The sequence below is a fragment of the Venturia canescens genome, chromosome 9, assembly GCF_019457755.1.
Source record: "Venturia canescens isolate UGA chromosome 9, ASM1945775v1, whole genome shotgun sequence".
In the NCBI taxonomy this organism is placed as follows: Eukaryota; Metazoa; Arthropoda; class Insecta; order Hymenoptera; family Ichneumonidae; genus Venturia; species Venturia canescens.
Window position 1 is genome coordinate 17,166,640 of NC_057429.1, and position 12,669 is coordinate 17,179,308.

Below are 12,669 nucleotides of genomic sequence, written 5' to 3' on the forward strand. Positions count from 1 at the left end.
GCTGGGGGTTGAAAGGGAGAAAAAGCGATGAAAGAACCGGGGATGCCCATCGTGGAAAAAATCTCTTAAGAAGACGCTTAACACAGCGACGCCATGAACTATCCTAACACGATAATCTTTGCGTGCAAAATATCACGTCGAGTGTTGAAAAAAGGGTTGAAGCAATCGCGATTGCCAAGAGGTTTGATAATAACGGCCAATGAATGACACTTTGATCGAGCACTCGTCCTTGCTTCACGCATGACAAAAACAACGAATTTTCGTGAGATGATTTTCGAGAAAAAATATAAAAGGTGGTGAAAGGTCCTTTGAGCATGGTCCGAAAAAAATAAAATTTTGCCACATCCACAATTTTATGGCCCTTTTACATTTACGGCAAGGGTCCATGAGGAAAAAAATGACTTCTTTACCAGCCTGATATAAACGATGATAGCAAATAGTCCGTTTTGTTGATTCCAAAAAGCCTGAGGATTGTAACAGTTTCCGCGTATCTTCGTGTCACAAAGATCGATTGTGTCCGCGTTGAGGGTCCTGAAGCGCAATAGTCCGCAGTCCGAAACATAAATTCTCCCTGTAAACTTGGGGATTGGAAATAATGATTAAACCCGAGTGAAAGAAGAAGCGTCGAGGATGAATTTTCAATGGGACGTGAATCGTTCGGTGATGAGTCGAGCAGCTCGTGCGCCGGTTGTCCGATCGAAAAGTTATTCACCCGGAGCGGAGACTACGATTTTTTCTTTGCACAACGCTTAATCAGAATGGATAGGTTTGATTATAAAACGAGGCATGAATGCACGCGAAGGGGGGGTTCGGGAAAAGAAAGGAGGCTATTAAAGCCGAGGAGCGCTCGCGGGGCGTGTTGGTGAATCTCTTGGCAGACGGCAGCGGCGGCGGCACTGGAACCGGGCGAAATAATAAATCGTTCCAGCGGAGCAAGTGCATTGGCTCTCTCTTCAGGTAAATAGAATTGATCATGCCATATAGAAGCTGGTCGAATCGGCTGCATCAAGCCGACGCGGGGACTGCGAGGATGTTTGAAAGAGCGGTACAGAAGTTACGAGGAAAGAATCTCTGGTCGCACAGGAAAGGTCACCCACCAATCTAACAACGTGACTGCACACCTTTTTGTCCAGGTCTCTCGTACCTTTTATTTATCATTTTATTACATTATACGTTTTTTTCCTTTACTGCCGTTCCCCGATGGCTCCGAATCGAGCATCGATGTGTCTCTTCCTTCGAAATTCCTGCTTTCGATTATTCTCTTTTTTCTCTCCTCGTCGTATATCTTTGTTGACAGTGTCGAGCTATTAGCGGCGGGCGCAGCAGCTGTTTTCGCTATTTATGGCTTCGCCCTCTTAGTCATGGTTATGCACTTCGATGCACAGCGCGCACCCTTGATGAAAAACGTAACTCTTTAAATACCATTAGGTTAAGCAGTGACTGTCCGTTTTCAGTTTAACTCATACTCCGATCTTAACTCTTCTCACCATCCAAACATGCATGACACTTGGAGAGATTGACGATCAAACGAAGCTCTTGAAGATAAAATATTATTTTCGGATGATTCGCTCGGGCGCAGCACTTTGATGAAATCCAAATCTTTGTCTCGTCTCTCGTATCAGTGGAATCCTCTATGAAGTATTGTCAATTATGATCCCACGCATTTGGGCTGTATCGTTCCGAAGATTGTTCGTTCAGAATCTTCTTGTCGATAATGAAAAGCTTTTCTGTATATGCAAATACTTGAGCTAAATTTCTCAATGCTCACTATATTCCTGCGGCACGTTTTTCATTCATTCTCTTCCTACAATCCTCGCTGGACGCTTCTTCTGCTGCGCGCATAAGTATTTTGTATTGAATTTGTAGCGTGTATAAAGAAGTTCGAGTGGCTTCGCACGGGGCAGCATGTTTACCCATGTGAAAAAGTCCAACTGTGTAGCATAATGGTAAATTCGGCTCAATGTACCATAATGGGCTACCTAGCTGTGATTTTACTTCAATAGAATATCCTCTGACGTATACTGACTTTTGTTATGACCTCTGCACCCTCATGATCGATCTACCGACCCTCCACTTCACGGGTACCATGCCCCGGAGCAACGCAATCGACCCCATGACATATAGGAAGCTCGAGAAACGTGCCTAGGTATTTCTGGAGGTTTCATGTTTTCTACTCTTCAGCATACGACGTATAATCGATTTTTTTTTTCATTCGTTATTGTTGTAATGTCCACGTCCATGGAGGATACAAGTGCATGAGCGAGACTCCGAGCCAATTTTGGCGTTCTTTGGGCCCCAAGATCACTGATTTTCGTTTCTAGAGTTGGTGAGCTACTGAAAGAGTAACGTCAAAAATACCAATCGAGAAAAACATTCTTCGTAAGCCTTTGGACAATGTGCCGGAACGCTCAGGCAATCATGAACAATTCTTCGAGTGTATTACGTTGCGGCTTACATTAGTCCCGGTTACGGATCACTTTCATTGCTGACAACGAAATATCCATCATTTGCACAGGTATAGAGGAGATCGATGAAGGAACTTCAGGGCCCAATGAAGGTACGAAACTATTTATTAGCTCGAGGAACAATCACAATTTGTTAGAGTCCCTTCGTCGACTAAAAAAGTGTCCTTTCTCATGGGAATTTCGGGCTCAGGGGCGGCGAGAAGTGAGGGGGCAATGGGGGGAGGGTCATGGGAAATCGATCATTGTGGATTCGATCGTTCGTCATAGGTACGCCAGCCCCTGGATGAACTCCGTGGATTACCGTTCCCTCGGGTTGCTATTTTTCAGCACAATCATTTTGCTAAGACTGATAGAAACTTGGAGCTTCGTTGCAATTTTCACTCCGTGAGAATTGCTGTGAAACGAATCGAAATTCGAGTGAAAAAGCAGCAAGAACCGGAAAAATCTCACCGTAACGATTTGAAGAATACTCGAAATTTTACAGTGTTTCGACGATGATAAGATTCACGTTTCTCGGTAGAAATATGCAATAAATTCGAATTATTCGGGCTAACATTCAGCTAACGATCATACCATGCTGAAAGCACCAGTTCTCGTCCGATCACTGAAATCAAACAGTATTGGGCGCGGTCAGTACTTGGATGGGTGACCGCTTGGGAACACTGCGTGCCGTTGGCCTTCGTTTTTGCCAACTGACGCGTCGTGTTTCGCTTTGACCAACGAAAATATAAAATTCACAATTTGAGACGAAACTGTAGTTGCTTACTTCAACATGAGAACTACAGTAGTGAAACGAGGATCAAAAAAATTTTATTTTTTCACCGACACTATTCAAAGAACTCCCAAAGTTTAAATGTGCTCAACAATTATGGAATTTACGTTTCTATGTGAAATTATTCGGATAAATTCGTATCGTTCGCGTTTACCTTCAGCCAACGACCATACCATGTTAAAACCACCAGTTCTCGTCCGATCACTGAAGTTAAATAGCATTGGGCGCGGTTAGTACTTGGATGGGTGACCGCCTGGGAACACCGCGTGCCGTTGGCTTTCGTTTTTGCCAACTGACGTGTGTCGAGTTTTGCTTTGATGAACGAAAATAATAAAATTCACAATCTCAATATTAATTTATATTTTTACATAAACGCCCATGCCACGATGAAATTTTCAGCGGAGACTGAACTATGGTTGCTTACTTCAAAATCGAAATCGGTGTAGTAAAACGAGGACGAAAAATTTTATTTTTTCACTGATACAATTAAAATAATTGCCAAAGTTTCATGGTGCTTCGACAGTGCTAAAATTCAAGTTTCTGGATTGAATAATTCAATAAATTCTAAATCGCTTAAATTTACGTTCAGCCAACGACCATACCATGTTTAAACCACCAGTTCTCGTCCGATCACTGAAGTTAAATAGCATTGGGCGCGGTTAGTACTTGGATGGGTGACCGCCTGGGAACACCGCGTGCCGTTGGCCTTCGTTTTTGCCAACTGACGTGTGTCGAGTTTTGCTTTGATGAATGAAAATAATAAAATTCACAATCTCAATATTAATTTATATTTTTATATAAACGCCCATGCCACGATGAAATTTTCAGCGGAGACTGAACTATGGTTGCTTACTTCAAAATCGAAATCGGTGTAGTAAAACGAGGACGAAAAATTTTATTTTTTCACTGATACAATTAAAATAATTGCCAAAGTTTCATGGTGATTCGACAGTGATAAAATTTAAGTTTCTGGATTGAATAATTAAATAAATTAAAATCGTTCAAATTTACATTCAGCCAACGACCATACCATGTTTAAACCACCAGTTCTCGTCCGATCACTGAAGTTAAATAGCATTGGGCGCGGTTAGTACTTGGATGGGTGACCGCCTGGGAACACCGCGTGCCGTTGGCTTTCGTTTTTGCCAACTGACGTGTGTCGAGTTTTGCTTTGATGAACGAAAATAATAAAATTCACAATCTCAATATTAATTTATATTTTTATATAAACGCCCATGCCACGATGAAATTTTCAGCGGAGACTGAACTATGGTTGCTTACTTCAAAATCGAAATCGGTGTAGTAAAACGAGGATGAAAAATTTTATTTTTTCACTGGTACAATTAAAATAATTGCCAAAGTTTCATGGTGCTTCGACAGTGATAAAATTCAAGTTTCTGGATTGAATAATTCAATAAATTCTAAATCGCTTAAATTTACGTTCAGCCAACGACCATACCATGTTTAAACCACCAGTTCTCGTCCGATCACTGAAGTTAAATAGCATTGGGCGCGGTTAGTACTTGGATGGGTGACCGCCTGGGAACACCGCGTGCCGTTGGCCTTCGTTTTTGCCAACTGACGCGTCGAGTTTTGCTTTGATGAACAAAAATACAAAATTCACAATCTCAATATTAATTTATATTTTTATATGAACGCGCGTGCCACGATGAAATTTCCAGCGGAGACTGAACTATGGTTGCTTACTTCAAAATCGAAATCGGGGTAGTAAAACGAGGACCAAAAATTTTATTTTTGCATTGATACAATTAAAATAATTGCCAAAGTTTCATGGTGATTCGACAGTGATAAAATTTAAGTTTCTGGATTGAATAATTAAATAAATTAAAATCGTTCAAATTTACATTCAGCCAACGACCATACCATGTTTAAACCACCAGTTCTCGTCCGATCACTGAAGTTAAATAGCATTGGGCGCGGTTAGTACTTGGATGGGTGACCGCCTGGGAACACCGCGTGCCGTTGGCCTTCGTTTTTGCCAACTGATGTGTCAAGTTTTGCTTTGATGAACGAAAATACAAAATTCACAATCTCAATATTAATTTATATTTTTATATAAACGCCCATGCTACGATGAAATTTCCAGCAGAGACTGAACTATGGTTGCTTACTTCAAAATCAAAATCGGTGTAGTAAAACGAGGACGAAAAATTTTATTTTTTCACTGATACAATTAAAATAATTGCCAAAGTTTCATGGTGCTTCGACAGTGATAAAATTCATGTTTCTGGATTGAATAATTCAATGAATTCTAAATCGCTCAAATTTACGTTCAGCCAACGACCATACCATGTTTAAACCACCAGTTCTCGTCCGATCACTGAAGTTAAATAGCATTGGGCGTGGTTAGTACTTGGATGGGTGACCGCCTGGGAACACCGCGTGCCGTTGGCTTTCGTTTTTGCCAACTGACGTGTGTCGAGTTTTGCTTTGATGAACGAAAATAATAAAATTCACAATCTCAATATTAATTTATATTTTTATATAAACGCCCATGCCACGATGAAATTTTCAGCGGAGACTGAACTATGGTTGCTTATTTCAAAATCGAAATCGGGGTAGTAAAAGGAGGACCAAAAAATTTTATTTTTGCATTGATACAATTAAAATAATTGCCAAAGTTTCATGGTGATTCGACAGTGATAAAATTTAAGTTTCTGGATTGAATAATTCAATAAATTCCAAATCGTTCAAATTTACCTTCAGCCAACGACCATACCATGTTAAAACCACCAGTTCTCGTCCGATCACTGAAGTTAAATAGCATTGGGCGCGGTTAGTACTTGGATGGGTGACCGCCTGGGAACACCGCGTGCCGTTGGCCTTCGTTTTTGCCAACTGACGTGTCGAGCTTTGCTTTGATTAACGAAAATAATAAAATTCACAATCTCAATATTAATTTATATTTTTGTATAAACGCCCATGCTACGATGAAATTTTCAGCGGAGACTGAACTATGGTTGCTTACTTCAAAATCGAAATCGGTGTAGTAAAACGAGGACGAAAAATTTTATTTTTTCACTGATACAATTAAAATAATTGCCAAAGTTTCATGGTGCTTCGACAGTGATAAAATTCATGTTTCTGGATTGAATAATTCAATGAATTCTAAATCGCTCAAATTTACGTTCAGCCAACGACCATACCATGTTTAAACCACCAGTTCTCGTCCGATCACTGAAGTTAAATAGCATTGGGCGTGGTTAGTACTTGGATGGGTGACCGCCTGGGAACACCGCGTGCCGTTGGCTTTCGTTTTTGCCAACTGACGTGTGTCGAGTTTTGCTTTGATGAACGAAAATAATAAAATTCACAATCTCAATATTAATTTATATTTTTATATAAACGCCCATGCCACGATGAAATTTTCAGCGGAGACTGAACTATGGTTGCTTACTTCAAAATCGAAATCGGTGTAGTAAAACGAGGATGAAAAATTTTATTTTTTCACTGGTACAATTAAAATAATTGCCAAAGTTTCATGGTGCTTCGACAGTGATAAAATTCAAGTTTCTGGATTGAATAATTCAATAAATTCTAAATCGCTTAAATTTACGTTCAGCCAACGACCATACCATGTTTAAACCACCAGTTCTCGTCCGATCACTGAAGTTAAATAGCATTGGGCGCGGTTAGTACTTGGATGGGTGACCGCCTGGGAACACCGCGTGCCGTTGGCCTTCGTTTTTGCCAACTGACGCGTCGAGTTTTGCTTTGATGAACAAAAATACAAAATTCACAATCTCAATATTAATTTATATTTTTATATGAACGCGCGTGCCACGATGAAATTTCCAGCGGAGACTGAACTATGGTTGCTTACTTCAAAATCGAAATCGGGGTAGTAAAACGAGGACCAAAAATTTTATTTTTGCATTGATACAATTAAAATAATTGCCAAAGTTTCATGGTGATTCGACAGTGATAAAATTTAAGTTTCTGGATTGAATAATTAAATAAATTAAAATCGTTCAAATTTACATTCAGCCAACGACCATACCATGTTTAAACCACCAGTTCTCGTCCGATCACTGAAGTTAAATAGCATTGGGCGCGGTTAGTACTTGGATGGGTGACCGCCTGGGAACACCGCGTGCCGTTGGCCTTCGTTTTTGCCAACTGATGTGTCAAGTTTTGCTTTGATGAACGAAAATACAAAATTCACAATCTCAATATTAATTTATATTTTTATATAAACGCCCATGCTACGATGAAATTTCCAGCAGAGACTGAACTATGGTTGCTTACTTCAAAATCAAAATCGGTGTAGTAAAACGAGGACGAAAAATTTTATTTTTTCACTGATACAATTAAAATAATTGCCAAAGTTTCATGGTGCTTCGACAGTGATAAAATTCATGTTTCTGGATTGAATAATTCAATGAATTCTAAATCGCTCAAATTTACGTTCAGCCAACGACCATACCATGTTTAAACCACCAGTTCTCGTCCGATCACTGAAGTTAAATAGCATTGGGCGTGGTTAGTACTTGGATGGGTGACCGCCTGGGAACACCGCGTGCCGTTGGCTTTCGTTTTTGCCAACTGACGTGTGTCGAGTTTTGCTTTGATGAACGAAAATAATAAAATTCACAATCTCAATATTAATTTATATTTTTATATAAACGCCCATGCCACGATGAAATTTTCAGCGGAGACTGAACTATGGTTGCTTATTTCAAAATCGAAATCGGGGTAGTAAAAGGAGGACCAAAAAATTTTATTTTTGCATTGATACAATTAAAATAATTGCCAAAGTTTCATGGTGATTCGACAGTGATAAAATTTAAGTTTCTGGATTGAATAATTCAATAAATTCCAAATCGTTCAAATTTACCTTCAGCCAACGACCATACCATGTTAAAACCACCAGTTCTCGTCCGATCACTGAAGTTAAATAGCATTGGGCGCGGTTAGTACTTGGATGGGTGACCGCCTGGGAACACCGCGTGCCGTTGGCCTTCGTTTTTGCCAACTGACGTGTCGAGCTTTGCTTTGATTAACGAAAATAATAAAATTCACAATCTCAATATTAATTTATATTTTTGTATAAACGCCCATGCTACGATGAAATTTTCAGCGGAGACTGAACTATGGTTGCTTACTTCAAAATCGAAATCGGTGTAGTAAAACGAGGACGAAAAATTTTATTTTTTCACTGATACAATTAAAATAATTGCCAAAGTTTCATGGTGCTTCGACAGTGATAAAATTCATGTTTCTGGATTGAATAATTCAATGAATTCTAAATCGCTCAAATTTACGTTCAGCCAACGACCATACCATGTTTAAACCACCAGTTCTCGTCCGATCACTGAAGTTAAATAGCATTGGGCGTGGTTAGTACTTGGATGGGTGACCGCCTGGGAACACCGCGTGCCGTTGGCTTTCGTTTTTGCCAACTGACGTGTGTCGAGTTTTGCTTTGATGAACGAAAATAATAAAATTCACAATCTCAATATTAATTTATATTTTTATATAAACGCCCATGCCACGATGAAATTTTCAGCGGAGACTGAACTATGGTTGCTTATTTCAAAATCGAAATCGGGGTAGTAAAAGGAGGACCAAAAAATTTTATTTTTGCATTGATACAATTAAAATAATTGCCAAAGTTTCATGGTGCTTCGACAGTGCTAAAATTTAAGTTTCTGGATTGAATAATTCAATAAATTTAAATCGTTCAAATTAACATTCAGCCAACGACCATACCATGGTTAAACCACCAGTTCTCGTCCGATCACTGAAGTTAAATAGCATTGGGCGCGGTTAGTATTTGGATGGGTGACCGCCTGGGAACACCGCGTGCTGTTGGCTCTTATTTTTTGCCGGCAAATGCGATATTCTTTGATTTTCATCATTTTTAGTATCAATCTCATTTGAGAGACGTTACTATCGATTGAGGAACACGCTAATGATTAGAATCCTTTTGCTCGCGGATGAAAAGATGTGAGAAAAGCAACTGGAAATTTCCTGTACTCCGTTCCATAGGTTCCAATAAAATTACTGTTCACAAAGGGTCGAGGGCAGGAGGTAAAAAGTGACGAATCATAACTACTGTTGTGATTGAATGTTGTTCCGCATCGGCCATCGGCATTTATACTACAGCGACTCGTCATTTTCGGCCTCTAGGAATAGCTCGGACTCTCATTGGTTGGTCAATCAATCTTCACGAAGTATTTAGCTCGCAAACTATTCCACTGGGTCTCAGTTCCCTTTTCACTTGCTTCTGTCTCCCTATTCGGGCTCAGTGTCGCGTAATCGCAACTCGCAAGGGCACAATTGATCTATTTTCACATTTCCAAGGATTGGAAGTCTCCAAACTTCTGTTTATTTTGTTTCCAAGATTCCAAGTTTCAATCTGGCATTGCATGAAATTCCGAATGAGCTTGGATGTTGTCTCATTGTCGTAGGAGAGACCGAAATAAAATTGGCGGAGGATTGACAGCTCGATAGCAAGGGTCTCCCAGACCCAGTGTTGTCTTAGCGAGCTTAGTCAAGCTAACCGGAAAATAAGTGATTTGCGTAGAAGGAAGTAACAAGCTTTGAGAGTGGAGGCATATAAGTCGTCGAAGCTCTGAAATGAGATAGGCGTGGTTTATTGGTTTGGTGTATGCGTGCTGGTTGTACACTCTTGATCGTCTAATCAGCCCCCATGACTTTATATAGTGTGGATATCGTTGTTTGTTCAGCCGGTGGCAAGAGGTGAAACCTGACAAAAGAGGCCGTCAATGGATTTATGCATGACGCGAAGATCATGCAATAATATTTTCACTATCCGAGGAGAGTGGTAAAAGGTACATGCGCTCATTGGGAGGGTCGACAAAAGTTTTCAAGGAGGCTGAGACGACGCGAGGTCTTCAGAGGTTTAGAAGAGAGACGGAGGAGGGATCGTGGGTAGGAATATACAGGGATGTGTGTCTTGTGCAATGGAATGAGCAAGGGGGTAGGGAGAAAAGCTGAGAGAAACGAAACAAGAAAATTAAAAGTATCGGAGACAATGGGACAAGACGCGGGAGCTCATTTGGTGTCTACCAATGAATGGGCATTTATTATGATGCCTCCCGCACCAACAATCGGGTTCATTTTCTCTCCCTGTCTCTTTCTCTCTCTCTGCTCGTGGTAATAATAAGGAAAGGGAAGGCACAGTCGCTGGCTTCAGATCCGCCATCTTGACTCTGCCGCGATGCTCTTTTGTCATCTTACAAAGAAGCTTGGAGGGAGAAAAAGACGACGCCGGAGCACAAATCTCTCTCTCTCTCTCTCTCTCTCTATCAGTTGGAAAAGAAGATTCGGATGAAAAGGTAGAGGTACAACAAGAATAAAGTAAGAATAGAAGGAGCAGAAGAAGTGAAAAGAGAAGGGGCGTTTGGTCGAGAAGCACAGATGAGAGACGTAAGTGAAATAAAAGCCAGCAAGCCAAAGCGAGCCAGCTCGACGCCAAGCTCCTGTTCTTTTACTCTCTTTTTCTAGCCGTCGCACCAACATTCTTCTGTGTATTTCTTCATGCTCAGCTCCCAATTTCATTCGGAAACGGTAAAATACTTTCTCTCATTCAGTATATATAAAGTCGATTAGAACCTGAACTTTCAAATGGCATCTAGGAAAAGGAGTGCTTATGCTGGTACGGTGGATTAAAAATAGAAGAAAATTCTCAGGCAACTCTCAACAGAGTGACCGATTGAACTGCATTCTTATGTCAATCTGAATATTTGTTTTCAAAACAGTGAATTGCAAAACGAATTCAGTTATGACTGCTCGTAGAAAATGTGAATTAGAAATTGATGAGGTTGCCTGCACGAGCACTACGTTCCTCGTTCCGTGTATGCCCACTGCGACCTGAACAACGAGGTTCCCACGAAACATAGTTCAACGGGATAAAAAACGAAGGAGCACAACTTTGTAGCTGGTGTACCCGAAAGAGGCTGCTTATTCATTTTTATCTTTTTCGACTGCCACTCTTTAAGAATGTTCCACGAAGTTCACAGTGCAACGGCTTAGCAACGACCTGTGAAATTCCCTAATCTACTTACCGGTTATTTATTACGGTCGTTGCTTCTGTGGTTCGGTGCGATCAGAGACCTGGGAAAGGCTTCGTTCGTTATAGCTTTTTTGCAACTACAATGTTCGGTCGAAAAATAATTTTTTTATGGACCGAGTGATAACGAAGCTGAGAGAGTGTAAAACAATTTCTTGGTTCGTCACGGGGTCGAGGAAGGTTCAACGGTATGGGGATCAGTGGCAACAACGAGGATAAACATTGTCCACTGTTCTTCGTTCGTCATGAGCGAGCACCTGTACTAATATGGGCTTTTGAAATGGAATAATCCTTGACGGGTAGTTTTCTGCAGGCAAAATGAGCGATTGAATAGTTGAATCAGCCGCTCCTTTATACGCGTCTACCTGACTGGTGATCAGAATGATTGAAAGTATATAGAAACGTAGCTTAGACTCGCGGGACTGTCACATCAGAGTCAGGTGGGAAAGCGATTCGATACCGAACGAATGACACCACACAATCTTGTTTTGAATACCACCGCTGATTCCTCAGAGTGGTTTGCCGACTGCTAAAAAAATAAGGACAATAAAAATTGCTACGGGGATCAACCGTCAAGATCGCGATCCTCGCCCTTCTCTTTCGAACACGTCCAAAGGTCGTTTGACATTCACGAGGGTAACCTCCATCCAATAAGTTCAGCTGCAGTGTTTCATGATTCTGGAGCTCAATCGACACTGAGCCTTGATTATCGAACGAACGCAAAGCTATCAACAATTCGCGATCACGTTTGTTTGAAAAACCTGGAAAAAATAGTTCCATCGAGTCAATTAACGAGTGTCAATAGAAGCTGACTGATCTTGGCTCGATAACAAGAGCGAAAACATTGCGTCAGGGCTGGCTTTCAGAATGTATATATTGGCTCAATTGAGTCAAATGAAATATTTATTTTAGTAGCGAGTATTTAGAAGCGATCATTCCAATTATCGAAATGATTCTAAAGAATAGCTCACCAGACACGAACAAAATGACAGAATAAATTGTAAAAATGATCCCAACGTAGGGAATTGCGTAAAAATGCGTTACGATGTGAAATTTCAGAAAATCAATTTCGGATGAAAACCGCAATTAAGGTGAATATTTGGCAAACGAGCGTCGCAATTAAATTTAGTCGATAAATTTTTCGGAAACGACGTAACGTGTGCCGGATGTGAGGTAAAGTTTCCAACATTTAACGAAGTCTATTGGATCAAACATATACATATCAATCAAATGCGAGCAGGATAAAGAAAGAATTTCAATTAATGTAACGAGCCAATTAAATGAAGCCATATTACGTTTGTGCATACGCGAGAGGCTAATACAGTTATACGAGGCCGTGATATCAGACCGCTATGAAAATTGGATTTCGAGAA

General features: G+C 40.5%; 14 non-coding genes and 1 pseudogene across 14 annotated transcripts; all 15 read left to right on the forward strand.

Annotated features, from left to right (window-relative positions):
• The first annotated feature begins 3,024 nt into the window (after nt 1-3,024).
• LOC122416685 (uncharacterized) lies at nt 3,025-3,143 on the forward strand (annotated as a pseudogene).
• A 253-nt stretch (nt 3,144-3,396) lies between these two features.
• Nucleotides 3,397-3,515, forward strand: LOC122416666 (5S ribosomal RNA). Its single transcript, XR_006262154.1, has one exon. It is a non-coding gene; the product is annotated as a 5S ribosomal RNA (ribosomal RNA).
• A 310-nt stretch (nt 3,516-3,825) lies between these two features.
• On the forward strand, nt 3,826-3,944 carry LOC122416676 (5S ribosomal RNA). The gene has a single exon (XR_006262164.1). It is a non-coding gene; the product is annotated as a 5S ribosomal RNA (ribosomal RNA).
• A 309-nt stretch (nt 3,945-4,253) lies between these two features.
• Nucleotides 4,254-4,372, forward strand: LOC122416682 (5S ribosomal RNA). The gene has a single exon (XR_006262170.1). It is a non-coding gene; the product is annotated as a 5S ribosomal RNA (ribosomal RNA).
• A 310-nt stretch (nt 4,373-4,682) lies between these two features.
• Nucleotides 4,683-4,801, forward strand: LOC122416677 (5S ribosomal RNA). The gene has a single exon (XR_006262165.1). It is a non-coding gene; the product is annotated as a 5S ribosomal RNA (ribosomal RNA).
• Nucleotides 4,802-5,107: 306 nt separating this feature from the next.
• LOC122416678 (5S ribosomal RNA) lies at nt 5,108-5,226 on the forward strand. Its single transcript, XR_006262166.1, has one exon. It is a non-coding gene; the product is annotated as a 5S ribosomal RNA (ribosomal RNA).
• Nucleotides 5,227-5,533: 307 nt separating this feature from the next.
• Nucleotides 5,534-5,652, forward strand: LOC122416672 (5S ribosomal RNA). Its single transcript, XR_006262160.1, has one exon. It is a non-coding gene; the product is annotated as a 5S ribosomal RNA (ribosomal RNA).
• A 311-nt stretch (nt 5,653-5,963) lies between these two features.
• Nucleotides 5,964-6,082, forward strand: LOC122416663 (5S ribosomal RNA). The gene has a single exon (XR_006262151.1). It is a non-coding gene; the product is annotated as a 5S ribosomal RNA (ribosomal RNA).
• A 308-nt stretch (nt 6,083-6,390) lies between these two features.
• LOC122416673 (5S ribosomal RNA) lies at nt 6,391-6,509 on the forward strand. Its single transcript, XR_006262161.1, has one exon. It is a non-coding gene; the product is annotated as a 5S ribosomal RNA (ribosomal RNA).
• A 310-nt stretch (nt 6,510-6,819) lies between these two features.
• Nucleotides 6,820-6,938, forward strand: LOC122416679 (5S ribosomal RNA). The gene has a single exon (XR_006262167.1). It is a non-coding gene; the product is annotated as a 5S ribosomal RNA (ribosomal RNA).
• Nucleotides 6,939-7,244: 306 nt separating this feature from the next.
• On the forward strand, nt 7,245-7,363 carry LOC122416680 (5S ribosomal RNA). The gene has a single exon (XR_006262168.1). It is a non-coding gene; the product is annotated as a 5S ribosomal RNA (ribosomal RNA).
• Nucleotides 7,364-7,670: 307 nt separating this feature from the next.
• On the forward strand, nt 7,671-7,789 carry LOC122416674 (5S ribosomal RNA). The gene has a single exon (XR_006262162.1). It is a non-coding gene; the product is annotated as a 5S ribosomal RNA (ribosomal RNA).
• A 311-nt stretch (nt 7,790-8,100) lies between these two features.
• LOC122416664 (5S ribosomal RNA) lies at nt 8,101-8,219 on the forward strand. The gene has a single exon (XR_006262152.1). It is a non-coding gene; the product is annotated as a 5S ribosomal RNA (ribosomal RNA).
• Nucleotides 8,220-8,527: 308 nt separating this feature from the next.
• Nucleotides 8,528-8,646, forward strand: LOC122416675 (5S ribosomal RNA). The gene has a single exon (XR_006262163.1). It is a non-coding gene; the product is annotated as a 5S ribosomal RNA (ribosomal RNA).
• A 310-nt stretch (nt 8,647-8,956) lies between these two features.
• On the forward strand, nt 8,957-9,075 carry LOC122416684 (5S ribosomal RNA). Its single transcript, XR_006262172.1, has one exon. It is a non-coding gene; the product is annotated as a 5S ribosomal RNA (ribosomal RNA).
• The last annotated feature ends 3,594 nt before the right edge of the window (nt 9,076-12,669 follow it).